Genomic DNA, 27,699 nt, shown 5'->3' with positions numbered 1-27,699 from the left:
AATCCACAACACCTCTGGTTAAAGATACAATGCCACATATGCAAAGAGATACGTTTTATTCAAATTGGCATGAGACATTACGGAAAACTAAATTCATAGTGGATACAAGATTCAATGGAATATGCTTATGCAAAGTATGTGCATAATATAGGTTAGATGGCATGAGCATTGCACATAAGCTAAAACAAACAAATGGATAGGTGTGCACATCATCCAATACTCGCAATGTTCATAAGGATGCTAACCATAGAAATTACATATGCTTGGAACGATGACAATCACTCTGCATGGTATTTTAAGGCAAATATGTTTTCCACTGCGTGATTGCGTTTTCCTAATTCTGTTATAAATTGACTTGAAAATTTCATTATAAATTGTCTTGAAGAGAACCAAATTATGGGTGGAATATGTACGAGTGATGTGATGATTGAAATTATTATTCAAGAATTAGAAATTGCTAATCACCAGATTCCTATGCTAGAATTGTAGATTGCTAATCACCATATTCTTATGCTTGAGAGCTATGATCAACCTGATACTATTCACTTGGATATTGTTTACTTAATCCATGTACATGGCTACACAATTATCATTGACCTTCATACCATGAATTCATAGTGCATTCATAGTACTTGCACGTACTCGAAAGTTAAATGGTTTCATGCATTATGGGCTAAGCATATGGTGATCATGCTGCTGAGAAGTTTTACTCATACCTAATATTCGAAGTGGGAAAGGATTTTAAAGGTATGATTTCTTTATTCTCATTGAATTTTTATTTTATTTTATTTTTTTCATCTGGTAGCAGGTTGTTCATCCTCCCTTGAAAAATATGTACAAATGCGTTTTTTTTTAACACCAACCTACCTATGTTACCATCCAAATCTACTATGGTATTCTAAGTACATTCAGACATAAAATAGTGTCGGGTAGCACTTTGAAGCTCTCTAGACCATTGTGTCATCCACAGTATGTGCAATTGTTGTGCCAAAAAGATTATTCTTGTGTCAGTTCATTATTTGATACGATTTCCAACGCTGTGATGTTGGCAAAATTTTCATACTTCAGGAAGGGAGTATTTTGTAGGTGACTAGAAAATACAAATTTCAAATTTTCAGCAATGAAACAAAGAAATCCACATATAAAATTTCAGACAGGTCATTCACCCAACTAGATGACTTAATACAAATTTCTAAAAGTTGGCAGTACTGTCCAAGTTTCTATTGGCCTACCGAAATATTTATCAACAAAGCTGGGATCGCATAAATTGATTTCGTCCATCCTTAAGTGGGCTTGAATACCATTTCTAATTTTGTATCAGCTGCAGGTAACTAGGAGATGCAACAGAGACTAAAATTGAAATTTTGATGAATGGGGTGAAACAAAGTGGAAGAAAAAATGAAATGTTGAATGAAAAGGAAACAATCTAGTATTCCCTGGTTCCAGTTATTGTAAAAAATAATACTCTCTATGGAAGAAACCAATAATAATATGCTTGTATTACAAATAGAAAACAGGTGATCATTTCTATTTGAAGAAAAGACTAAATGTTGGGAACTCCCATGTTTCCTCTTGATGGCGTTTATCAAAGGGAAAGCTAGTGTATTCGCCCATTTTTTTTCTTTCAGGTCTTTTCTCTGCTTAACCTTATACTTTTTTTTAACGACCGAGGAAAGGGAGGAAAGAGTTTGGGAAAGGTGGTGCCTGAGAGATAACATTTAGGGTATTACCAAGCATCTATTTGGTGACTGCCATGGATGTCATCTATTTGGTGTGTTGAAGAATCTAGGGCAATGAGATGTAGAGTGATTCTTTAGGACTATATAACAATTTGTGAAGTCTTTTTACAATGTCTTTGTTAGCTTAATATTCTTCTTCTCTTATTAATGGATGAGTGTGTACTTCGTCAAACTGCTATAAAGAACATAAAACAAGAACACAAGATATTGGCTCTCTGCCAGGGCCAAAACCTCTCTTCAATTGAGAGGAAAACCCTTCAATAAGTTTTCTCTTATTGAAGCTTATTCCTTGATCAATGCAAACCCTAGACCCTTGACTAGAAGATCCTCCAAGCACAAGTCAAGTTCTTCCTTTTCTCTGCACTATGTCTGCTTGACACTTTGTCCACCTTCTTCCAGCACTTCGTTCCCCGACACTTCGTCCTCCTTCCAACACTTCGTTCTTCCTTCCATTGTTAGTAGTCCTTTTAGAAGATACACTTATCTTTTGTGCTTAGCGAGATTCTTCACCTAAGGATACTCCTTCCTTCTCTTGACCAACAAAGTTCCTTCTTGATGTCTAGATGTAGGCTATGTGACAACATTGTAGCCCTAATTATCGCACGTGTGAGAGGTCTTGTTGATGTTATATGGCTCCTCTTTCCTTCGCTTCAGGTCCTTCCTTCTTCACTTGGATAGGAGGCCTAGTAGGCCTATTTTGTAGCCCAAATGATGAGGTATGTTGGGAAGTGACTTACTGCTGTCCTAACCGCAAATAACCCTTCCTTTTCTTCACACGTGTGGTTGGTATTAGCCCTAAAATTGTCCTAAAACCTTTGCTCTTCCTTCTTGCTTCTTCACTACACTAGAGGCACCTTCTTCGTCCCTTTCTCGGCTTCTTTTTTGGTCCTATATCTTTGCTGATTTCAGAGTGAGTTGCTTGTTGTTGTTGATCTAAAGATGATCTGAGGTTGTCATTGATGTCAACCCAAGCGGCATCAAGGATGACCTTGAATTTCCATGGCACATTGGGCATCATCATTCATGGTTTCTCATCTCATAACCATTATAGGAATACTCTACTCAAAAATATATTTCTATCGGTATATAGCTCTCGTAATTCCTCACGGTTTGTAAGTTATTCAAGGTTGAAGTTAGTAACCCCAATTAGTGGGCTAAAACCCCATGGGGTTGTGGCATGGCATCTATCATTGATTTTTGTCATTGAATAGTCAATAATTAATAATTTTTAAGCTCCTCAAATCCCTCCAACATTCTCTAAAGAAGCCCCTCTCAACTCTATAAAAACAAATCTCATATATCCTCCAAAAGAAGTGATCGTGGAAGTTTTGTTATAACTTTATTTCTGCGAAGTCTTAGATGCTGAAATTAAAACCTATTTGAGCCGAAATCCTGATGAACCTCGTGACTGAATTTCAGATCTTGGTTCTCTATATTTTCAGAGATATGATCTATAGAAGTTAGGGTTTTTGCAGACGCCCGAATTTCATCTCAAAGAGGTGACCTTGGGAAAAACGTCATAACTCTCTCTCTGAGAAGCAGATTGGAATGCTATAAAACGTGGTGGATAGTGAACGGACTTTAGTTTTCTGTGTATCAATTTCAGAGCCAAAGCAGGAAACAATGACACATGGCACACTGTACAAGTTCGATCTACTGAACTAGTCCATAATTAGGTCATTGTGAGAGATTGGGAATAAATTTGTCTTGAAGAATACAAATCAGGTCAGACCTGTGGCAATGGAAAGAAGACTCAGAGGGATACTACAGGACCAAAAATCACATATTGAGGATCTGAAATCACAGAGATACATCAGATTCAATATTGTGCTCCTAGAAGGCAAGGAAAAAACTAGATCAAGTGTTGTCAAGGGCTGCAAAGGACCAGACTTTCTAGGGCAGCATAGAGCAAGGTGCAATAAAATGATGCAAGAGAGGTAAGATCCAAGTAAGTATCTTTTGTATATGCATGTTCATCTCTTAATTGCATTAGGTTCTTTGTATTGTAATTTGTTGTTTTTGTTTAGCACTGACATATGCTCTGCAGGATGAGGTAAGTTTTGCTATTATCATGTCATGGGTATTTCCTTGAAGAATTTTTTGCAGTTATTATATATTCATCAAGAGAAGACTCAATGCATAATCTAATGTTCTTAAGAGTGAGAAAGGGTAGCATGACAAGAGCAGCAATCAAGGTGCAGAACAACAGCAAGAAGTTCACCACATGAAGTCTTCAAGTGGGCAGCACTGCATATAGTCATTGTAAAAGTATCATTGTACAGAGTCATTGTAAAAGCATCATTGTAAAAGTTGTACAAGTGTATATCTGCCAAGAGTTGAAGAGGCATTTTCGGGAAGTCTAGGATCATCATTAGGTGGTTGTGTAAAGTTGGGGTTATGATCTAGTGTGTCTTCCTCTTTTACATCATTCTATATCATTGTAAAGTGGACCATTTTCCTGGTACAAGAGTCCATTCTTCTTTTATTCTTCTATAGGGTGGTAGGGTGGTGCTAGGTTGATGCATGAAGTCACCAACGAGTTCAAGCCTATGAAAACTTCAGGGTGGTAGGGTGGTACTAGGGTGAGTTGTATCTCATTGGGTGTTGGGACATCCGTTCAATTGACTACTGAAGAATCTCGAGCGTTAGAGCATCCATCCAGTGGGAGCTGGAGAAGAATGCTTTTCTAGATTCTAGGAAGTTGGAGTTTTCTTTTCAATTGGAGTTGAAGATTAAAGAATTATTAGAAAAACGTTCAGGTGGTTTTTGTCCCGGAGGGGGTTTCCACCTTAAAAACTGTGTGCATTTGTGTTCCTTTTGTTTACTGCTATCATTGTACAAACACTGATAATAATTGAAGATTAACTAATGCTCTGAAAGATTAATAATAATACTAATTGAAAGGAATACTGATTCACACCCCTCCCCCCTCAGTATTTCCAAAAATTGGTATCAGAGCTTGGTTCCTTCAATCACAGTTTAACAACTGGAAGGAGATCATGGAGCATACGAAGAATGGTGTACCTCTGTTCAATGAAAATAATTATGCACTCTAGAAAGGAAGAATGGAGGTCTATCTCTTGGCACAAGGTTATGAAGTATGGAACACTGTTCAAAATGGCTTTACACTGACCGCGGATGAACAAGGTAAGAAGAATTTGGTAAATGATGCAAAAGCAAAGAATATTATTATCAGTGGACTTATTGAATTTGCTTATCATAACGTGTTGGGTTGCAAAACCACCAAAAATGTATGGGACAAGCTTGAGAATATATATGCAGATGACTCAAATGTCAAAGATAGCTCATCATTCGATGAAGACAGTGACAGTGAAGAAGAAGCCAATGAGAGAGTATTGTTTATGGCCAAGCACAATAAACAAGAGGTATCAAACAATGAAGAAGAAGGGTTGACCATAGAAGAATTTTCTAAGGAGGCAATCAAGCTTATAAAAGAGCTCAAGGCTGAGAAGATCCGTTCCAATACTCTTGAAGAACAAGTTCAAGGTATCAAAATTGAAGTTGAAGAACACAAATGTATTGAAGAGTCACTTCAAAAGAATTGGAAGAAAGCAATCAAGAAAGGGAAGCATTAGAAATCGAAGTAGTCTCATTGCGTAAGGAAGTGAAGAAGGGAAACACTGTCCAAAACTATGCCAACAACTCAAGGGTGTTGGAAGAAATCAATAATACAACGGCACGAGACCTCAAGAAAGAAGTCCAATAGAAGAAACAAGAACTCGACACAACATTTGCAGAGATTAGCAGGATCACACAAGAGATGCAGGAAGCAAAAATTGAAAGGAAGGAATCTGATCAAAGATACATATCCGCTTTTGACCAAAAGCAAAAGGAATCAGAAACATATTCAATAGAAATAAGCAGGCTCAGGATTGAAAATGAAAAGCAAAAGGAACAAATACAGGTTCTCAACAGAGACGTAAAGAAGACCACTCTTCTCAAGCTACAGGTTGAGGAGGAAGAAAAAAGAAAGAAGATCTTGAAAAGATGGTTTCAAGAAGATCTTGCTCAAAAGCAAGAAGAACTTGATGCAACCCGTGATGAGATCAACAAACTCAAGGGATCACAAAAAGAACACATAGATAAGACAAATGAAGAAGCAAAAATGATGGCAATTAAAGATGGTAAAGCTCCAGTTGATGAAGGTACAAGCTCCACAGCTTCGTAGGATGATTCTAAGAAAGAAGTTGATCAATGTGAAAAGCCAAAGAAGAATGTTGCAACTCCAAAGAACAAAGCAATCAAGAACAAAGGACCACAAAAAACTACAACACCGCCTCCAAAGAAGAATGAAAATTCTTCCAGGTATGTTCGTTTATTTAATGGTTATTGTTTTTTATGTGCTAACCATGGACATATGGCTAGGGATTGTGAAGTTTTTGACAGGTACAATCATTATCCGCAAAACCCTATAAGAAAGTTTGCAGGATCACAAGACAAGTTCCACGATGATTTTGTCAGAAGAGAATATGTGCTAGATGGGCCAAATATTGAATGTTTCAAATGCCATAACTATGGCCATAGCGCTCGCAGTTGCAGATATCAGATGGAATCGCCTATGGACAACATTGAATGCTTCAAGTGTCATAACTATGGGCACATGGCTCGAGATTGCAGGAATAAGAAGGTCTGGAAAAGGAAACAGGTACAAGAAGACAAAGCAGATAACAAGGTTTCAACAGTTATGCTTTCAGGATTTGTAAAAGAAAAAGGTCATGAGGAATTAGTAGTTGCTTCAAAAAATGACTCAAGTCAAGATGGCCCGTTAGGTGACTCGCTATTTTGAACAATCCGACTTGTTGACTCCTTAATGTTTGTATAGGATGAATCTATGCAGCAGTGTATGGCACAAGTCTACGATTGACATGAAGGTAGTTTGAACAAGACGGTAGTTTCATTAAAGGTTCAAGGGGAGAAAAACAGTTGAAGGATTACAGGTCACCAGGAACAAGGCAAGATTAGTCTGCAAAGGATATGCACAGGTTGAAGGAATCAATTTTGAAGAAACATTTTCACTAGTTGCCAGAATGGAAGCCATCCGGATGTTTCTCGCTTATGCATGTTCAAGAAAAATAAAAGTCTACCAAATGGATGTTAAGTCAGCATTTCTGAATGGAGAATTAGAAGAAGAAGTTTACATCGAACAACCTAAAGGTTTTCTACTATCATAAAAAGAAGACTATGTTTGCAGGTTAAAGAAGGCTCTGTATGGTCTCAAGAAAGGCTCCCAGAGCATGGTATGCTCATCTTGATGGATATCTACATCAACAAGGGTTCAAGAAAGGTACTGCTTATAGCAATCTTTATGTACAAATAGATAAAGATAATTTAGCAATCATTGAGGTATATGTGGATGATATAATCTTTGGTAGCAATGATGATCAACTAAGTAAGAACTTTGCTACAAAGATGCAAAGTGAGTTCGAAATATATTTACTTGGTGAGTTGCCATACTTCTTAGGGCTTCAAATATCTCAGCAAGAGAAAGGAATATTTAAATGTCAAGCCAAGTACATCAAGGAAATGCTCAAGAAATTCAAAATGGAAGATTTCAAACCCGTCCTTACTCTGATGGTAACATGTTGAAAATTGAGCATAGATGACTCATCTAAGGATGTGGATCAGAGGTTGTACATATCTATGATTGGTAGTCTTCTATATGTAACAGCCTCCTGACCAGATGTTATGCAAGCAGTTGGACAAGTAGCAAGATTCCAAGAAGCACCAAAAGAATCACATATTATTGTCATCAAAAGAATTCTTCGATATCTAAAGGGCACAACAGAATATGGCTTGTGGTATCCCAAGGGCAACAATCTCATTATTCAAGCCTTTACAGATGCAGATTGGGTAGGAAGCGTTGATGATCGTAAGAGTACTAGTGGAGCAACATTCTATCTAGTTGGTTGTCTCGTATCATGGTTGAAGAAAAAGCAAACCTCAATCTCGTTATCTACAGCGGAAGCATAATACATTGCAATGGAAACTTGTTGTACTCAAGTCCTTTGGATGAAACAAACTTTGCAAGATCTTCAAGTACAATTTAGTGAGCCTATTCCCATCTTTTGTGATAACACCAGTTCCATCAACATCTCCAAGAATCATGTCATGCATTCAAAAACAAAAAACATTCCGATCAAATATCATTTTGTTAGAGAACAAGTCGCTGAAAAGAATATCAAACTTGAATATGTTGGTACAAAAGAACAAATTGCTGATATCTTCACTAAACCTTTACCTCGTGAAGCATTTGAATATCTTCACCAGAAGCTTGGGATTCTCCCAAGTTCTCATTAGATTTTCCTTATTCAGAAAATAAAGGGGGAGTGGAAATGTGTACAGGTCCGCAAGATGGTTGTGTGTCAGGGGGAGTTACCCTTTTCCATTGATTTCAAAGGGGGAGAGAAGGCAGTAGGAAGAGGTGCCCTGATCGTAGGGGGAGTACTTGCGTCTCCGTTAATACCAAAGGGGGAGATTGTTGATGTAAAGATGATCTGAGGTTGTCATTAATGTCAACCTAAGAAGCACCAAGGATGACCCTAAACTTCCATGGCACATTGGGCATCATCATTCATGGTTTCTCGTCTCATAACCATTATAGGAATAATCTACTCAAAAATATCTTTCTATCAGTATATAGCTCTCCTCATAATTCCTCACGGTTTGTAAGTTATTCAAGATTGAAGTTAGTAACCCAAATTAGTGGGCTAAAACCCCATGGGGTTGTGGCATGGCATCTATCATTGGTTTTTGTCATTGAATAGTCAATAATTAATAGTTTTTTAAGCTCCTAAAATCCCTCCAACATTCTCTATAGAAGCTCCTCTCAACTCTATAAAAAGAAATCTCATATATCCTCCAAAAGTAGTGATCGTGGAATTTTCGCTATAACTTTATTTCTGCGAAGTATTAGATGCTGAAATTAAAACCCATTTGAGCCAAAATCCCGATGAACGTCGTGACCAAATTTCAGATCTTGATTCACTACATTTTCGGAGATAAGGTCTGTGGAAGTTAGGGTTTTTGAAGCCTCCCAAATTTCATCTCAAAGAGGTGACCTTGGGAAAATCGTCATAACACTCTATCTGAGATGCGGATTGGAATTCTGTAAAAAGTGGCAGATAGTGCATGGGCTGCATTTTTCTTTGTATCAATTTCAGATTTGAAGGAGGAAACAATGACACGTGGCACGCCGTACAAGTTTTTTCTACTGAACTAGTCCATAATTAGGTCATTGTGAGAGATTGGGCATAACTTTGCCTTGAAGAATCCAAATCGGGTCAGACCTATGGCATTGGAAAGAAGACTCAGAGGGCTACTACAAGACTAAAGATCACATATTGGGGATATGAAATCACAGAGATACATCAAATTCAATATCGTGCTCCTAGAAGGCAAGGAAAAAACTAGATCAAGTGTTGTCAAGGGCTGCAAAGGACCAGACTTTCTAGGGAAGCAAAGAGCAAGGTGAAACAAAATGATGTAGCAGAGGTAAGCTCCAGGTAAGTATCTTTTGTATATGCATGTTCATCTCTTAATTGCATTAGGTTCTTTGTATTCTAATTTGTTGTTTTTTTTAGCACTGACATATGCTCTGCAGGATGAGGTAAGTTTTGCTATTATCATGTCATGGGTATTTCCTTGAAGACTTTTTGCAGGTATTATATATTCATCAAGAGAAGACTCAATACATAATCTAATGTTATGAAGAGTGAGAAAGGGTAGCATGACAAGAGCAATAATCAAGGTGCAGAACAACAACAAAAAGTTCACCACATGAAGCCTTCAAGTGGGCAGCATTGCATACAGTCATTGTAAAAGTATCATTGTACAGAGTCATTGTAAAATCATCATTGTAAAAGTTGTACAAGTGTCTATCTGCCAAGAGTTGAAGAGGCAGTGTCGGGAGGTCTAGGATCATCATTAGGTGGTTGTGTCATAGTTGGGGTTATGATCTAGTGTGTCTTCTTCTTCTACATCATTCTATATCATTGTAAAGTGGACCATTTTCCCTGGTACAGGAGTCCATTCTTCTTTTATTCTTCTATAAGGTGGTAGGGTGGTACTAGGCTGGTGCATGAGTCACTAACAAGTTCAAGCCTGTGAAAATTCAAGGTGGTAGGGTGGTGTTAGGGTGAGTTGTATCTCATTGGGTGTTGGGGCACCCGTTCAGTTGACTATTGAAGAATCTTGGGCGTTAGAGCGTCCATCCAGTGGGAGCTGGAGAAGAATGCTTTTCTAGATGCAAGGAAGTTGGAGCTTTCTTTTTAATTGGAGTTGAAGATTAAAGAATTATTAGAAAATAGTTCAGGTGGTTTTTGTCTCGGAGGGGATTTCCACCTTAAAAATTGTGTGCATTTGTGTTCCTTTTGTTTATTGCTATCATTGTACAAACACTGATAATAATTGAAGATTAACTAATGCTCTGAAAGATTAATAATAATACTAATTGAAAGGAATATTGATTCACCCCCACCCTCTCAGTATTTCCAATAGTTGTTTGAGGGAGTGGACAACCTCTATATATAGAGGACTCTCCGTCCTTTAGGCCAATTTGGAGGCCGACTTGCTGCCTTGAGGCTGACTTGACTTCCTTTACTTCGATGGGTGCTTTTAATGGTTCCATTTATTCTTTTGATGGTGTCTTTTCTAGGAGGAGACTTGAATTTGCTTGGAGGTGTCTTCTTTGACTTTTATACATAAATATACATAATGTAACATACCCTTAAGGTCTTCAACATAATTATTTTGACTCTTTGACTCACCTATAGCACTTTAACATGTGCTAGACCTACTTTAATGAGCAAGAAACTCATTGACATATATTATAAAAATAATATTTCTTTTCTTGAATAAATACAAATATCAAAAGTACATTTATGAAGACCAAACCTAGTTACATTTCCTTCAACACTCCCTCTTAACTAGGGAGGTATTCATACAACATTACAAGGTGTTTGGCTATTATCAATCTTGAAGAATTCACATAATAGAAATGGATTGGAAAGCCATCTGTTATAGCATCATAGTAACCAACATTGTATCCACAACAAGGCCTTGAATGACAAATCTATCTCTCAATAGATTAGAGCACAATGTTGACGAGACCAATTGCATATAGACACCATAGTCATTGTCTCTCAAGGTACATACCCACCCGGGTGTTCACTGAGTATGACCTTCTAGGACTATTCTTATTTTGGGTTCCCAACCCTCAAATAATATCGGTCCTCTTGCCTACTCTTGTCTTGGATGCCCTACACATCCTAAAAGAGTATCTGATGCCAAATGATTACCAATCCTCCCATTCTTTCTTCACAAGTGAAAACAAGAATGTTGTGTCTATTCCTTCCTCCAGAATGAGGAAGACATGCCCAAGTTTCCTTTGACAGGTAACTTGCCCAAGTTCCTTTAAGAACTTGTCAAAACTCCATTTTAGCTAGGGAATTGTCCAAACATCAACAACTTCTTCTTCGTGGGTCCTTCAGCGGCTCGATTTTCTTCTTTCCTTCAATGTCATGAAGTCTTTGTTCAAACTTCCTTTTTGGTAGGGCACCATCCATCGATCACTTTCCTTCTTAGTTAGTCATGTCATTGCTTCCTTTGTGGAAAGTGGACTTCTTGTCATATATCAGGTTCTCTTGTCATCTCATCATTCTTTGTCATCTTGTCCATGATTCAGATTACTCTTCACATGGATTTTTCTTTGTACTTGCTTGTTCCCATGCTTTGATCTAGTAGTCCTCATGAATTCATCCTGATATTGCTTCAACACTAAATGGTGCTTTTATTGGATAGATTTTTCATCATGAGATCTTTGTAGAGTAGAATTAGTTATCTGCATCTTTCATATCTCCAAGGCCTTCATAGGTCTCAAGGGTCCTTTGATATTTTTTTTCCTTTTTCAGAGTTGTCATGCCTTCTTTCGGGAGGTGTTTTCAATGTATCTTGTCAGATAGTGATTCTTTGTGATCATGGTGTTCTTCACATGCTTGATCTCTTTCTTCATTTGCTTCTTCATGGAGAGATTGGTCAACCACCTTCTACTCCTTGTGGGAGCACTTCTTCATTGCTTGCTTCTAGGACTAGTCAACATTTCTTCTTCACATGCTTCTTAGTCAACAATTTTATACTCCTTATGTGAGTATTTCCTTTTGTTGACCTTCATTGTATTGTAGTACATGCCTTTGAGCATGTCATTGGTGAAAGAGATTCTTCCCTACTTGATCATGTTATAGAACTATTCCCATGACTCAATAATATACATATAATAACATGACTAAACTTTGATGCATACATACCTCATCTTGATTCTCCTTTGATCATCTTAGCTTCATTTGGTTTTCCTTGGTGTGGCCCTTCTTGCTTCATCTTAGCTTTCCTTCATATCATCCTTTTCTTGAATCCCATGAATGGGATTCCCAATGAGACATCTTCTTTTGTTTATGAGAAGATTCCATCATAGGATCTTGAAGAAACTTACCTTGCAAATGTTTCTTTCCTTTTGATGATGGAGGTCTCCTAAGATTCTTAATCATGATCAATTTTCTTTCATTGTGGATGGGGTCCTATTCTAGGTATGCTCCTTATACATGAATATCTTTAGCTATATATTCTACCATGCTCCTATATTCTAGAAGATTTTTCTAACCTAGCATTTAGTTATATTTATAAATGCTCCTTTTACATGAGTATTTCGAACTCTATGTACATCATACTTCTAGATTCTAGAATATGTTTCTAGCCATGCAATTTTATTCTATTCCTACATGATCCTATACTACTCAAAACTTTGAAATAAGACTTTAAGTAAAGAAGTAGACTTAGTCATAGTAGAGATCCAAAGGATCTTCCTTCTTTTGCTTCTTGTCTTCTTCTTTTATTTCTCGAGTCATATGAGCTTCTTCCCTTTTTCTCTTGTTGTTGTTGTCCTTCTTAATTTTAGGATAATTCCTTTTGTAGTGTCCATATTCTTGGCATCCAAAACATTTGATTTTGGACATGTCTTTTTTGTTTGTTCTTTGTGGATCAAATTTGCCAAATTTTCCCTTTCTCTTGGCCATGGTAGCAAATGCTTGCTCCTTTGATCCCACATCTTCCTTAGCTTTGAGTCTGGATTCCTCTGTCTTGCATAGAGACCACATTTCACTTAGTGTGGTAGCTTCCTTCTTGGCATATATGCTTGATGTGAAGTTACCCCAGTCCTCAGGTAGAGCATTGAGTACTACGATTGTCATTTCTTTGTCGGACATGAATTCCCCTAGCTCTTGAAGTTGATCCCTCATCTCAGATATTTTCATGAAGTACGGAGATATTCCTTCCTTTTTTATTTTCATCTTGTATAATTTATTCTTTAGAGATATCACTTCTCTGACTGTGGATATCGAGAATAGCTCTACTAGCTTATCATAAATTTCTTTTGATGTCTCAAATTTTGAGACATAAGGAACGAGAGAGTCCTTGATAGATTCTGTTAGAAACCTTTGAGCTCTTGTATCATCCTTATTATACTTGGCTAAGGCTTGAGTTTGTTCCTTAGTAGGGATAGTGATATTCCCTTTGATATGTTCTAGAAGTTCATTCTCCTTGAGAAGTAGATCAATCATCTTCTTCCATGCAAGAAAGTTATTGGTACCTACCAATTTGTTGCTTTCCTTACAAAAAGACATTGATGTATATTTAGAAGGGGACATATACTTACTTGATAGGTTTTGAAATGTAGTTGAATTCTTTTCTCTTTGAAGTCATGATGGCTTGATTTCCTTGAATCTTGATGTTCCTCAAGATGTTTTCTCCAAGTGGGCTTGCTTGATGATTTGTGGCTTGATGTAGGTCACTCTTTGATCTGTTCTTCTTTGTAGGTGCCTTTATATAAGGCTCTTCTTCTAGATTTGTAGTCTCCCCTGATGAATGATAGATGATAGACCTTCTTGTCCTCAATGTGATAGAGACTTCTTGGCTTGATGCTTCAAATTTTGTAGATGTCCTTCCTTGATGAGTTTTCTTGAGATGCCCTTTCCTTGATGTGTCACCTTAGCTCTAATACCATGTTGAAGAATCTAGGGAAATGAGATGTAGAGTGATTCTTCGGGAGTAGATAACAATTTTTGAAGTCTTTTTACAATTTGTATTTGTTAACTAATAATCTTCTTCTTCTCTTATTAATGCATGTGTGTGTACTTCGTTAAACTGCTATCAAAAACATAAAACAAGAACACAAGATATTGGTTCTTTGCCAGGGCCAAAACCTTTTTTCTCTTGAGAGGAAAACCCTTCGGTAAGTTTTCTCTTATTGAAGATTCTTTCTTGACCAATGCCAAACCATAGACCCTTGACTAGAAGATCCTCCAAGCACAAGTCAAGTCTTTCCTTTTCTTTGCACTATGTCTCTCCAACAGTTTGTCCACCTTCTTCCAACACTTTGTTCCCCACCACTTCGTCCTCCCTCTAGCACTTCGTTCTTCCTTCCACTGTTAGTAGTCCTTCTAGAAGAGACACTTATCTTTTGTAATTAGTGATATCCTTCACCTAAGGATACTCCTTCCTTCTCTTGACCAACATAGTTCCTTCTTGATGTATAGTTGTAGGCTTTGTGTGACAACACTGCAGCCCTAATTCTCACACATGTGAGAGGTCTTGTTGATGTTATATGGTTCCTCTTTCCTTTTCTTGAGGTCCTTCCTTCTTCGCTTGAATAGGAGGCCTAGTAGGCCTGTTTGTAGCCCAAATGATGAGGTATGTTGGGAGGTGACTAGATGTTGTCCTAACCACAGATAGCCCTTCCTTTTCTTCCCATGTGTGGTTGGTATTGGCCCTAAAACAATCCCAAAACCTTCGCTCTTCCTTCCTCCTTCTTCGTTGCACTAGAGGCTCCTTCTTCATCCCTTTCTCAACTTGTTTTTCGGTCCTCTATCTTCGCTGATTTCAAAGTGAGTTTCTTGTCGTTTGAGGGAGTGGACAACCTCTATATATAGAGGACTACCCTCCTTTAGACCGATTTGTAGGTCGACTTGCTGCCTTGAGCCTGACTTGACTTCCTTTGCTTCGATGGGTGCTTTTAATGGTGCCATTGCTTCTTTTGATGGTTTCTTTGCTAGGAGGAGACTTGGCTTTGCTTGGAGGTGTCTTTTTTTACTCTTATACATAAATATACATAATGTAACATACCCTTAAGGCCTTCAACATAATTCTTTTGACTCTTTGAATCACTTATAACACTTTAACATGTGCTAGACCTACTTCGATGAGCAAGAAACTCATTGTCATATTTTATAAAAATAATATTTATTTTCTTAAGTAAATACCAATATCAAAAGTACATTATGAAGACTAAACCTAGTTATTTCCTTCAACATGGTGAAAGAGGCAAGGAAAGACATTCTATGGCTTCGGCAGTTGAGGTGTTATGTGGCTATCGATCAGAGGACCTGCACAGATCTCTCATGGCTACTTTTCACGCTTCTTTCCAGCTTTATGAAGAGAATTGAGTTGTTTATCGGCTATATATGCATCATGAGTTGGATTTTTTTCTTGTGATTTGAGGGGGTACCACTTGGGGAACGATCCTTTGAGCATACAGGCAACAATGATTTGGGAACCGGAAGGCCTCTCAGTATTGAAGACTTCCACATGCCCCGCCCCAAGGTTGGGGAAATTTTAATCAAGACCAAAGTATGCGGGATGTGCCATTTTGATCTTCACATCATGAATGGTGACTTGCCTTTTAAAAGGCCTTGAGTAGTGGGCCATGAATTAACAGGAAAATTAGTTGAGCATTGAGCACATACCGAGTCTGGTATAATATAGAGATTTCCCATTGGTCTCATGTTGTAGGAGCTTTTATTATGCTTGGGGAAACTGCTTTTACTGTGTAAAGGGAAAGAAGATCTTTGTGAGCCATTTTTGTTTTTTACAACCGAGCTAAAGGAACTCTCTACGATGGTGAAACTCGTCTATTTCTTCGCAACAATGGAAATTTTGTTTACACGTATAGCATGGGAGGACTTTCAGATTATGATGTTGTTCCAGCCATGAAATTCGTTGTTCTCCCAACGTCATTGCCATATATAGAGTTTGTTGTTCTTGGATGTGCTGCCTTTACCTCATATGGTGCAATGAGCCAAGCAGTTGACCTGCATGCTGGAGAAAGTGTCACTATCATTGGTATTGGTGGGGTAGGATCTTGTTTCCTTTACTGCATATGGTGCAATGAGACAAGCATCAGACCTGCCTGCTAGAGAAAGTGTCACTGTCATTGGTATGGGTGGGTTGGATCTAATTGTTTGAATTTCACCATTTTCATACTCTATTTTTCTTTTTCTTTCCTTTCTTTCCACAATAAAATGTTGCCTCCACATGTAATAACTAGATTCCCCCATTTCATGTTTGTTTTCTTCACCTGACAAATGTAGAGTGAAAAATAAATTCATTGTCTTCACTCTTAGAACTCTGAAAGTTTGTAAAATTTCATTAATTTTGTTCAAGCAGGGATCCGTATGAAATTCACTAAATGAAAGCTTCTTTATTTTAGACATGAAAAAAATGCTTCTTTATTTTAGACATGAAAAAGATACTTCCGGATGAGTATTGGAGAGCTATTGCTTCACAACTTCCACCTTCTCAGGACGCAAAGGTATAATTATAATCATGTTGGGAATCTGACACCCATATTATGAGCCAACAATTGTTCCATGCATTGTACTTACTTTCTTTCAACATACAGGGTATAGACTTAGTGACAGTGCTTATTGTAGTTCAAATATAATTATAATAGCATATCAATGACCATTTAGCCAACGCTGAGAAATGAGAATGATAAGACACAAATTTTGTTAAATTTTAGCTTACAATTGTCGCTCTTGTTGTAAACGCTAAAGCTTGATACCCCGTAGTCAATGGCCACTATAAATCCAGTGGGGTTATAATAAATCTATGTAAACAAGGTTATCTTACAGAAGGCTTGAGTGCTAATTTTGGTGATGATGTGGATGCTTTCACATATGTTTCTTTCTTACATGGGTGCGTTAAGGAAAATGCACTCCCAGAAGGAAAATCTGTCCATTTCCATGCCCATGTCCACATTATTAGACTAGATTGAAATTAACTGATGTATTTCTAGGTAATACCCTAGTTACTATGTATGCCAAGTGAAACATTATGGTTAAAGTAGAATCAAATGAGGGGTTATCAAATTTTGTATTGTTTATAAAATAATACATTCAAAATTTGGAGAAGAAAATTAATAAACATATATATATATATATATATATATGCTTATTAGTGTTTTTTTGTATGGTAGAAATTTTACGGGTGAGTTAATGGCAGTTTTGGTGGATCTTAGGGTCTAGATTTTGAATCAAAGCTCTGATACCATATGTGCAGACCTAACCTAGGTCTTTTAACTAAACCAAATTTACCATATAATTGAATTACAATAAGCAGAAAATATAACATGTTTATAACTCTACATTTACTTCATAAAAACGTACAAGTAAAATTTTATCAACATATTAAACATGTAAGAAATTTCATTTGCAACAATTTACATAAATAAAGCAACAAGTGGAAGAATACTTGTTCCAGTGGCTTGGTTGGGATGCTCCTGACTCTGTTGGGACGCTCCCTTGGCTACCCGACTGAATTTACGTCCCAGCCAACTAGGAATGATTTCCTAGCTCAAGGAATCTCCACAGGTTCCCTAGCTCTCTGAGCCCAATTCCAACCAGCTGTAGTGTGTCCAAGTTAAAACCAACACCCTCCAATAGATCCAAGTTTGAGTTCTCTCATTTTTCTTTCCATTCTCTCTCTTCTCTTTCTCCACATTCCTCCCCAAAATAAAATCCTCCAATGTCAAAACAAAGACCAAGGATCTCCCTCTCTCCTCTCATCCTCCTTCCCTTTTATGCCTCTTCCTGCCATCCACCTCAACCACCTATTATTAATGTCATGACTGCCCCCTTATCATTTTATTTTAATATCCTTGACTTTCCTTACCATATCTTATCCAAAAGTAGATTTGAGAAGATAGTTTGGAAATATAAATATAGATATTTGATTTAGAAATAAATTGGAGAAGACCATATCTTATTTAAAAGTAGATTTGAGAAGACATCTCGGGAATAAAAATATAGATATTTGATTTAGAATAAATTGGAGAAGACCATATCTTATCCAAAGGTAGATTTGAGAAGACACCTTGGAAATTGAATAATAAAAAGTCATATTAGTAAAATAAAATTACAGATTCATAAGTGTAGGTATATACCAATATTACTTAATAATTATAAGTCAACATTTTCAGGTTAATTAAACACTACTCAAAATTATCATGATAGGATCAAGTAGGGAATTACACTAAAATATGAAATCTTAGTCTTTCAAAGTTTTTTCTCATTGACCGCAGTGTTTGATAGTTGACTATAGACAGTGACAGTTTATTACAAACTTTAGAATCAGGGTTTTGAGTATATACATTGTTGGGTTCATTTCATGGATGTTGTAGTTGTTTTGTTGGTTAGTTGCATAGATGAAGATATGGATCATTGCACTCTCTTTTGTTAAATCATTTGATGACAATCTACAAAGCAGAATAATTTGAAAGAGTTTTCCCTATAGTGGGTTTTTCCCTGGTGTCCGACCAATCTTGATGTCTCTATGTGTGAATGTTTTTATTCTATTGTTCCTTTATGTTATGCTGCATTGATGATGATGATATTGTTCTTTATATATAGTTTCATATGCTACTGAATAATAAGGTAAATCTAAATAATTTTATGATCTTATGGGGTGAATGTAACGTGTTAATGAAGAAATGCAATTATCAAAGCAAAGAAAAATATAGCCCTAAGAAAAAATTAACAGGATACACATTCATCCTGACTTCAGACCTGGAAGACTACAAACTCTTATTCTATTAAGTGGTTTGGAGGGAGAAGCTTATTTTCAAAAGAAAATATACCAACTATTAGCGTTGGTCATAATCCCGTTGAACACATCAAATTTTGTGAATTAGAATGGCGAATAATCAAATATAAGGATGAACGTGTCTAGCCACACATGTTTCCAAACACACTTGCTAATCTTCCAAACAAGTGGTACAAGCTAGAAAAAGTGAGGGGACAATCCCTCCAACGGAAGGAATTAAAATAAAAATTTATTAAACATTTCAAGTTTTAACCAAAGGAGGCAAAACTGAAGAATGACGAAAAAAATCCAAGAACTTTTACTAGAAAATCTAGTTGATCCACAAAATTCAATAAATAATTCATTAACCTTCAATTACTTAGTCCTTACTTGTGAATACAAGATGGCCAGCCGGTTAGACATGGAAGAACCATTGTTGTTGGTCAAATTTTTGCCTTGAATAAGAATAATCTAGAAAACCATAAGAAAATCCACTCAATATACAAAGTCGACAAATAAGAAATAGATAAACCAGACATGTTAGACATCCCGCCAACATATCAAAAGGTCAAATTCGAGGAACAACGACTTGATGAATCTAAGGCACCCGACTAGATGGAATCAAAAATTAAAATAAAAGAAGTCAATATATCAAACAACGACCGACCAAAAATCGCCCAACTTGGTGAATATTCGCCGGAGAAACAAATAGTTGAATTTGTTGACTTGCTCAAAGAATACCAAGATGTATTTTCCAAAGATTACAAATATTTAAAAGGAGTCAAAGAAATGGGAGAAATTAAGATTAATCTAATCCCAGGAGCCAAACCAATGAAGAAGACACCATATAAATTAACTCATAAAAGCAAGCCTATTGTACAAAAAGAAATAGAAGGAATGCTTGCTGCTGGTATAATATACCTGATAGAAACATCATAATGGGAAAATCCCACGGTTGTTCAACAAAAAAAAACATGACTTGACTAGGCTACACATTTGCGTCAACTATCGCGGATTAAATAAGCTAACATTCACCCATCCATTTCCAACCCCTTTCGCTGACGAACGCATTAATGAAGTAATAGGACATGAATTTTATTCCTTTATGGATGGTTTTTCGGGGTACAATCAAGTACCCATAACAGAGGAAGACAAAGAAAAAACAACATTTGTAATGGAATTCGACTCTTTTTCATATAAAGTAATATATTCACGCTGAAGAATGCACCAACTGTATTCTCGAGAATTGTCGTCAAAGCATTCCAAGAATATATTTATAAGATCATGGTTTTTTTTCGATGACTGGAAAATTACACACTGTAAAAGACCATATTCAATGGTTAAGGTTAATGCTCAAAAGGTGTAAATAGACATGATTGTCTCTTAACATAAAGAAATGCATTTTTGCAACATCCATTGGAATACTACTGGGTCATGTCATCTCAAAAGACGAAATTAAAATTGATATGGCAGAAATAAAAGTAATCCAATACTTGAAATACCCAATTAACTAGAAGTAGATTAAAATACTTCTAGGACACATAGTGTATTATAAAAGATTCATTCAATACTACTCCCGTTAGAATTTCGTAGTTTTCCTAGGCTCAGGAAGAAATTTTAAGAGGTAACCACAAACCTCTTTTGGACCAGAATCTAGCCCTTTTGGCCTAGAGAGGGCTCTCTCTATATGGATTTACAATATTAGGTTTTAGGCTAGGTATGAAGATCAAATATAGGTTTTAAAATTGTGGTTATAAGATGAAGGAGAGATCTGATGGGCATGGTGTCATAAGGATTTTCAACAATCGATCGCAAATAAACAAAGAAGCTTAAAACAGGGTGAGGTAGGCAAACTCCTGGATCTTAAAAAGTTATTGTGATATGGATGAGATGAATGAGAATGAGGATCTATTAAATATAAAGCATACAAAGATGAATTTTATATTTAATTTCAGAAGGAAAACATTTAGATTGCTTAACAAGCCAGAGCAGAGTACTATGAGTAAATTCTACTCATAATCTTCTTGTAAACAATTAAGAAGGTGCATCCATGTATAAACTAGAAGGAAAGACAAATTTACAAAGAGAGATACATCACCATTTGTTTGACACGAGAATCCTGAAACAAATTGCCTTTGTATTGCTGAATTGATTACTTCAATGAAACTCCACAATTACAATCAAAGGAAAAATCTTCTCTTTTCTCCACAATCAACCCTTTCTACATTCAATATCATGCAATATATACAAAATATTGTTCCTAAGTATAAGGGGGTCTAAATCCACTCATTCCCCTAATAGGTGTAACTAATTACATAAAAATAACAAAAGGAAAACCACTTTTCTCGAAACTAGGAAACTATCTTTGACCCATTAATTACAATCTTTCCTACACATCTAATACATAGAAAATGTACAAAACATTATTAGTGAAGTTTTTACATGATAAAACATAAATAATGACATGATTTAAAATTTCATTTTCCAACGCTGAGGTACAAATTCTTTTCAAAAAATGTTCACTATGTCAGAGTGCAACACATGTGCGCAACAACTATATTTTTTTGAATATATCCTAAACGATGAATCAGATTGAGCTGAAATTTTTACATCAGGTTAATATAATCATAATTTTTATCCAAAAAAAATTGAGCTAAATCTGATGCACGGATTTCGAGAAAATCCAAAAATGGCTATATATGACAGTGGATTGTTTCTCGAAAACCGTGAAGCATTTTAACTTGAAATTAAGTGGGTTTATTCATCTTATCCCCATGCATATACTGTACAAATTTCATGGTAAATGGGTACATATTTTAAGAGATATGGTGAAAATATGTTGACTGTGTGCATGCGCAGTGCTTGCGCCCAACACATGTGCACAACACTTGACTATTCCTTCTCTGACCGCATAGATGGTTGCGATTTGATAAAAAAACTCCTAGTTGATGCCCTGTTGACTGTAATAAAGGTATCCATGCCTTGCAAACATCAAAAACCTACCAAAAATATATCTCTCAAGAAACCCTAATATTGCTGCTCACCCTATGCACAACACCTGTGGGTAGCAGCTGTCAACTCGTTTTTTCACATGTTTTCTCCTTTTCCACTGCCTCAACCAGCAAGTCTAACTTACTTTTCTTCCTCTTTCTTCTACCTTCCCTAAATTTAGTAAGCCTTTTCTTCATCAACCTAATCCTTCTCTTTAGGACTAGGTTTTGCACATATAGGTTCTTCACTTGCCTATGCACAAACAAAGTCCATTTTAGCTTGTGTTTTTCCCTTTTTCTTCAATGATTGCTCAACTGCTGATGGATATTTCTTCTTGATAGAACTCTTAAGGGGTGAAGAATTAGTCTTAGTAGTGGATGAAGGAGTATCCATGTAACTTGATGGACTTACAACAGATTTCAATGCAAACTTGGATGAGGCTAGAAAATCCTACCATACATGTCTCTTCTTTTACAACTCTTCTAATACCAAAAATTTTATCAATGAGAAATGAAATAACCTTGTGTCAACCGTGCTCTTCTTTATTCTTACTCTCGCAACCATCTTGCCTAAATGCCTAAAAAAGAAAAAGGGTAAATTTAAGGTCTTATTTCCTGATAAATCCATGATAAGCCTGATGTGATATTGATAGACTCTGGTGAATCTTCCCTCACATGTGAAGTACTTTTGAATGACTTTGAGAAGCTTGCTGAAATTTTCCAATAAATAGTCACTAGACACTACAACACCAAATTCCTAGCTTTTATACTTTGGTTTCATGAAATCCTTATAATGTTCCAACTCCAAAGGCATTCCTTTGAACCATTTCTCCCCCTCCAAAGGTATTTTTGTGGCTGATGCTATGGTGGACTCTAACACAATGAACTTTAGTTTACCAACTTTTACCTTATCACCATCAAAATTCAGGGCAAATTCTTTGGTCACCTCCACATGGTACCCCTGTATCTTTTCACAGAATTTAAGACAACTTTCCCGCTCAAAGGCTGCGCTCATGGTAGGGTATGAGTTGATGAGAGAAATATATTGTGGTTCAAACCTTACAATTTCTCCTCCCTTTGTCTTCCCCATCACTAAAACAAGATTTTTGAAGGTATAAAAGTTGAGCTAGGGTTTTATGCTTTATCAGAGTTTGGACCTCAAGACTGAGTTGAAAGTGCTTCTTTAAACCTTAAATGACTAAAACAACAAAGAGAAATCACGATTGGTGACTCGTAATAAAAGAGATGGAAATGCTCTGTTTAGCCTGTGCGTAGCATTTTAGCCTATGTGTAGCACCTTAAACGCAACAATACAGGGAGGAAAATTCAATTGACCAAACATAAACTCAAGACTTTGTAAACCTTTCTGAACCCTGTATACTTGAAAATTGACTCAAATGGAGGCTGACACACTGTGAATTTCAATATTTCAATACAGGCAAGCAAGCAGAAATGAGTATTCTTTCTGTGCCCAGTGCCGAGGGAATGAAAGAGAAAGGGCAGAGAAATGACCAATTCGACTTCTACTAAGCACAATAAATTTTGATAATTTTACACAAGCTTCTTAAAGTAGGAAAACAGGGGTTTAGAAGTCATTTAACCAATCAAAGAGGAAGAAATTTAAGGCACTGTGTGCGTGCATAACACCCAAGTGCAACATCAGCATGCGCAACACCTTCTAAACAGGAAATTCAGGCTTGAAAACTCAGTTTTAATTGGCAAATTTGTAAGAGTATTTCAATTTCTGATAAAAGGAAACCCCCAAATCGGCACACACTTGGACCCAGCAGTTTGACGAAGAAAATTTGCTCGTTTGAGCAATGTGCAACGTTCCCAGTAGTCTATGCGTAGCAACGAACTAATCTCTTTTCACAAGCTCTTGGAGGTGGAAAGGTTGCGAATTCTAAAGGATGAAAGATGAATCGGACACACAAATCTGATTATTTTGTAAAGAAACCCGCTCCTTGCTAGGCAATGATGGTACTTTTAGGATCATCAAAGGCTTGAGATCAGCAAAAGGATATTGCCAAATTTGAAACTGACTGTTGTACATCTGCTGATGTCACCAAGCACTAAAATGTCCTTTACACCTAATTTACATGACTCTAACTGATTCTAGTGACAATTACCCCCCAACTGAATTATGATGAGCACATCATGACACGACCCCTTTAATTTGCATAATGACTCATGATATCCACAAATTCAAATTTTAAATGATAAGCCTTTAAGGACCTTACAATTCAAATGAAGACTACAAGACCTCTTTTGGCACACATATTTATAATGACTTGACTGACTTGAGACTTTTGTAACATGACCATTTAGATTATGATACTTGGTGAATTCATAGGCTAAATCTTGCAAACGGACCCCCAAAATGAATAGTTAGACCAACACACTTTGATTCCTATATTATAGGACCCTAACAACTCCGACATAATGTTTCCAATTGATGAAATCTTGAAAAAATATGTCCCCTTCATTTGGTCCAACAAATGTGATGAATCGTTTCAGTTATTAAAGAAGAAATTGGTTAAAGTTCCAATTCTAAAATTCCCAGATTGGTCTAAGCAGTTTCATGTTCACATTGATGCATTGAATGTGGCAGTCGTAGCATTCCTAGCGCAACTCGACAAAGAATTAATAGATCACCCAAATGCTTATGCTAGTCATAAGATTAACAAAGTAGAAAGAAACTATTCAATGATAGAGTGTGAAGCCTTAGCAATGGTATTTTCTCTACATAAATTCTGACATTACCTTTTGGCAAATCCTTTTATATTTTATACATATATCAAGATTTAAAATACCTTGTTAATAAACCTGTGCACCAAGGTTAGATTTGTCAATGGCTACTATTATTCCAAGAATTTGAATTTGAAGTTGTCGTTCGACCAGGAAAACAAAGTGTTGGACCTGATCATTTATCACAACTAGAATTACAAGATGAACCAACAAAGATCGATGGTGATCTTCCCGACGCACACTTATTTAAGGTCGAAGTAGTCCTTGCCGAACTAGCTGAAATAAAAAAGTTTCTCCATATAGCTAAACCACAAGAAGGTTTAATAGAAAAAAAGAAAACGATTCTAGCAATTAAAGCAACACCATACACGTTAATAAATGGCCAACTCTATAAACCTGGAATTGATGAAGTACTCTGGAGGTGTGTTCTCGAACACAAAAGAGAAGCTATCATTGATGAAGTGCACAAAGGGGGAGCTGGAGGATACTACTAAGGAGATGTGACTGCTTGCAAAATAATGCACGATGGGTTGTGGTGGCTAATCATATTTTGCTACTGTCGACAACGTGTACAAAAATGCGACATATGCCAGAGAACCAGGTGACAACTTTTGAAACATCAAGTTTCAACCAGAGGAGGAAAAACTGAAGGATGTCGTCAAAAAAATCAAAGAATTTTTACTAGAAAATCCAGTCGATCCATGTCATGTCCCCTCCTAAATTAATTTGGAACAAGAGTAATTATTGCATTTTGGGGCCAATTTTGGAGATAGTGGAGCCCATTGGATTTTATTAGGATATTAGACTTGGGAGAAGTTATTTTTTTGTGGCTAAGTTCTACGTGGGCGCCACCCACACTAGGGAATACACACTCCCTAGTTCAAATTGCTTGGAGGGGAAAATTCGATGGTTAAATGAGGGCCCACGATGGAGGGAAAAGTGCTCCATGAAATCTATATAAGGAAGACAACTCTCCTCATTTCATCATCTTTGGAATGTCGAATTTATCTTTGGTTTCTCGAGCTGCTTAGCCGAGTCACTTGCTATTTAGCAAGAGTTCTTCAAGTGAAGAGCTCACCCTTTCTTCGAGGGACTTTGAGTGCCACCCTAGAGAGGTTTATCTTCATTCTTCTGTAGGAGGATTTCATTGTGGTTTCCAGCAGTTGCATCCATCTCCAGGTGGTGCGTATTTTTGGAGGACGCAATGGAGGGAGGCTGAGTTCGTTTGTGGCATCTTGTGGAGGAGTTTTGGTTGAGGGAATTTCTGGAGAGGCGGCATAGGAGTTTTGCTACTATTTTGGAGAGTTTTGGAGTTGGAGGAGAGTGCTCCCATTCAGTATGACTTTCGCACTTCCTGGGCCAGTGCAGAGGCAACATTTTGTGCTCACGTGGGAGGTGGAGACTCAGCCATTGAGGCTGATCCTTGTCGGGAGAGATAAGGAAAGCATTAGTGGAGGTGATTGCTACTTTTCCAGAGTGTTTGAGGAGGATTTTGTTGGTGTATTGGCAGACAGTGTGCTTCAACAGTTTTGGAGGGCGTAGGGCCTTTGGGGGTCGATTTTGGAAGGTCAAAATCCGACCAAACCATTTTTGAGTTTTTCTAGGTTTTGTGAGAGGAGTTTGTGGTTAAAATTTCAGAATTTTCCGGGTGATATTCGGGTATGAAATCCTCATTCTTATAACAGGGCGAATTGCTAGTAGTTGGGGAATTTGCACCATTTTATGGGTTCGACTTTGGCTTGGAGATAGGCCAAACCATTTCTAAATTTTTGACAAGGATCCTAGATATAAACTTTCAACATTTTCTGAGCACCGGAGATAGGGTTTCTTACAGTTCCTTTCTAGCCAAAATTGTAGTTTTTAGGGACAACGCAGAGCATTAGAGGAGTAGTCATTTCCAGCTTCGAGATTATTGTTTTATCACCTGGGTCCTGTCAAGCTTTCCCTTGAGGCAAGCTCAGGTGCATTTCTACATATTATTGTACTTACTCCATTTCATTAATAAAATGGCTTAGCTGGTTCGCACTTTTGGAGTTTTAATGAGCATTTGTTTGTTTTAATATTCTGTGTCACAAATCGATTTTGTTTTGCATATCATTGTTTATTAAGTATGGGACATTACAGTGGTATCATAGCATGATCTTTGCCCAGCTGTGGGTAACCATTAAGATCATGGGAGATTTGGGCATGTATGCACAGTGACGTGTTACACCATACACCACCCATGGCTCAAGGGAGATTTAGTATGCAGGAATTTTGGGGTGGAATCCGCTGGAATGATAAGAGGTTGTCTCAATGGAGGTAGGTGTCAAACCAGACCCATCCTTTTCCTTATAGTAGAGACACTAGAGGTGCACAAGCCATGGGAGTACAACCACCTACACCATGTGGGGAAAGCCGACAGAATCTAGGCACCAGATCTCTTGAAAAGGAGCAGGTAGGACAGGGACAATTAGAGGGTGAGACCAGGGGGCACTTTTGCTGGTGGAGACATGGCTTTAGATATCAAGAGCCTGAGGAGGAGGTTGAGCATGATGCTGAGAGCCCACATGATGGTGAGGAGCACATCGATTTACCCGGTGTGGCACAAGAGTCACCATTATTTGAGACCTCTTTGATAGCCCCAATTGACACCTTGGTGGAGAGGATAGAGCCTACACACATAGAGCCATTTATTAAGGAGGAACCACCCATGGATGAGATGTTGATAGTTGTTGAGGTATCTAGAGTTGTGACTGAGTGTGCAGGTGATAGATACCCATGGCAGTTTCATCAGTTCCAGGCCGACCTTCTAGCACTGAGAGAGAAGGCCACCACAGTACGAGAGGCCATTCTATGGCAAAACGAGGAGTTGGAGGGCATGAGAGTGGTTTGTGCCGAGTCAACGACCAAACTGACTCACGTTGGGGAACAGTTGGATTCCCTAATGGTACCACTAGAGTGCATTTTAGAGCATCAAAGCAACCCTCTTTAGACATACATAAATGGGGCTCGTAGCATTAGTAGTTTTCCTCTGCACCTTGGAGGGAAAGAGGCAAAGCCACTTCAACATATTTTATGTGTTGAATAGGCAGTATATTCAATCCCTCTCTTGGGGTTGGATGGCGAGAGATTTTGAGTTGGTACCCAGTGTAGTGGGCTATGGAGATGGTAGTAGACCGACATGAAGCTCAGCAAGAGCTTTCATGCATTGGGGATACTGAAAGCCCAAAATAGCATTGGAATCCAGGTGGGACTACCTATCATTCCCCGGATATACCGGTTGAATACGACCGTGGTGGTGTAGTTGGCCTAACGAT

General features: G+C 37.3%; 1 pseudogene; it reads left to right on the top strand.

Moving 5' to 3' along the window:
- The first annotated feature begins 271 nt into the window (after positions 1-271).
- On the top strand, positions 272-15,997 carry LOC149190768 (putative S-(hydroxymethyl)glutathione dehydrogenase 2; annotated as a pseudogene).
- The last annotated feature ends 11,702 nt before the right edge of the window (positions 15,998-27,699 follow it).

The sequence above is a fragment of the Pinus tabuliformis genome, chromosome 3_1 (assembly GCF_031772625.1).
Source record: "Pinus tabuliformis cultivar Carrire ecotype Pingquan chromosome 3_1, CPIR1, whole genome shotgun sequence".
In the NCBI taxonomy this organism is placed as follows: Eukaryota; Viridiplantae; Streptophyta; class Pinopsida; order Pinales; family Pinaceae; genus Pinus; species Pinus tabuliformis.
The sequence above is the reverse complement of the archived record's forward strand: the minus strand, read 5'-3'. Positions and strand labels throughout refer to the sequence as shown.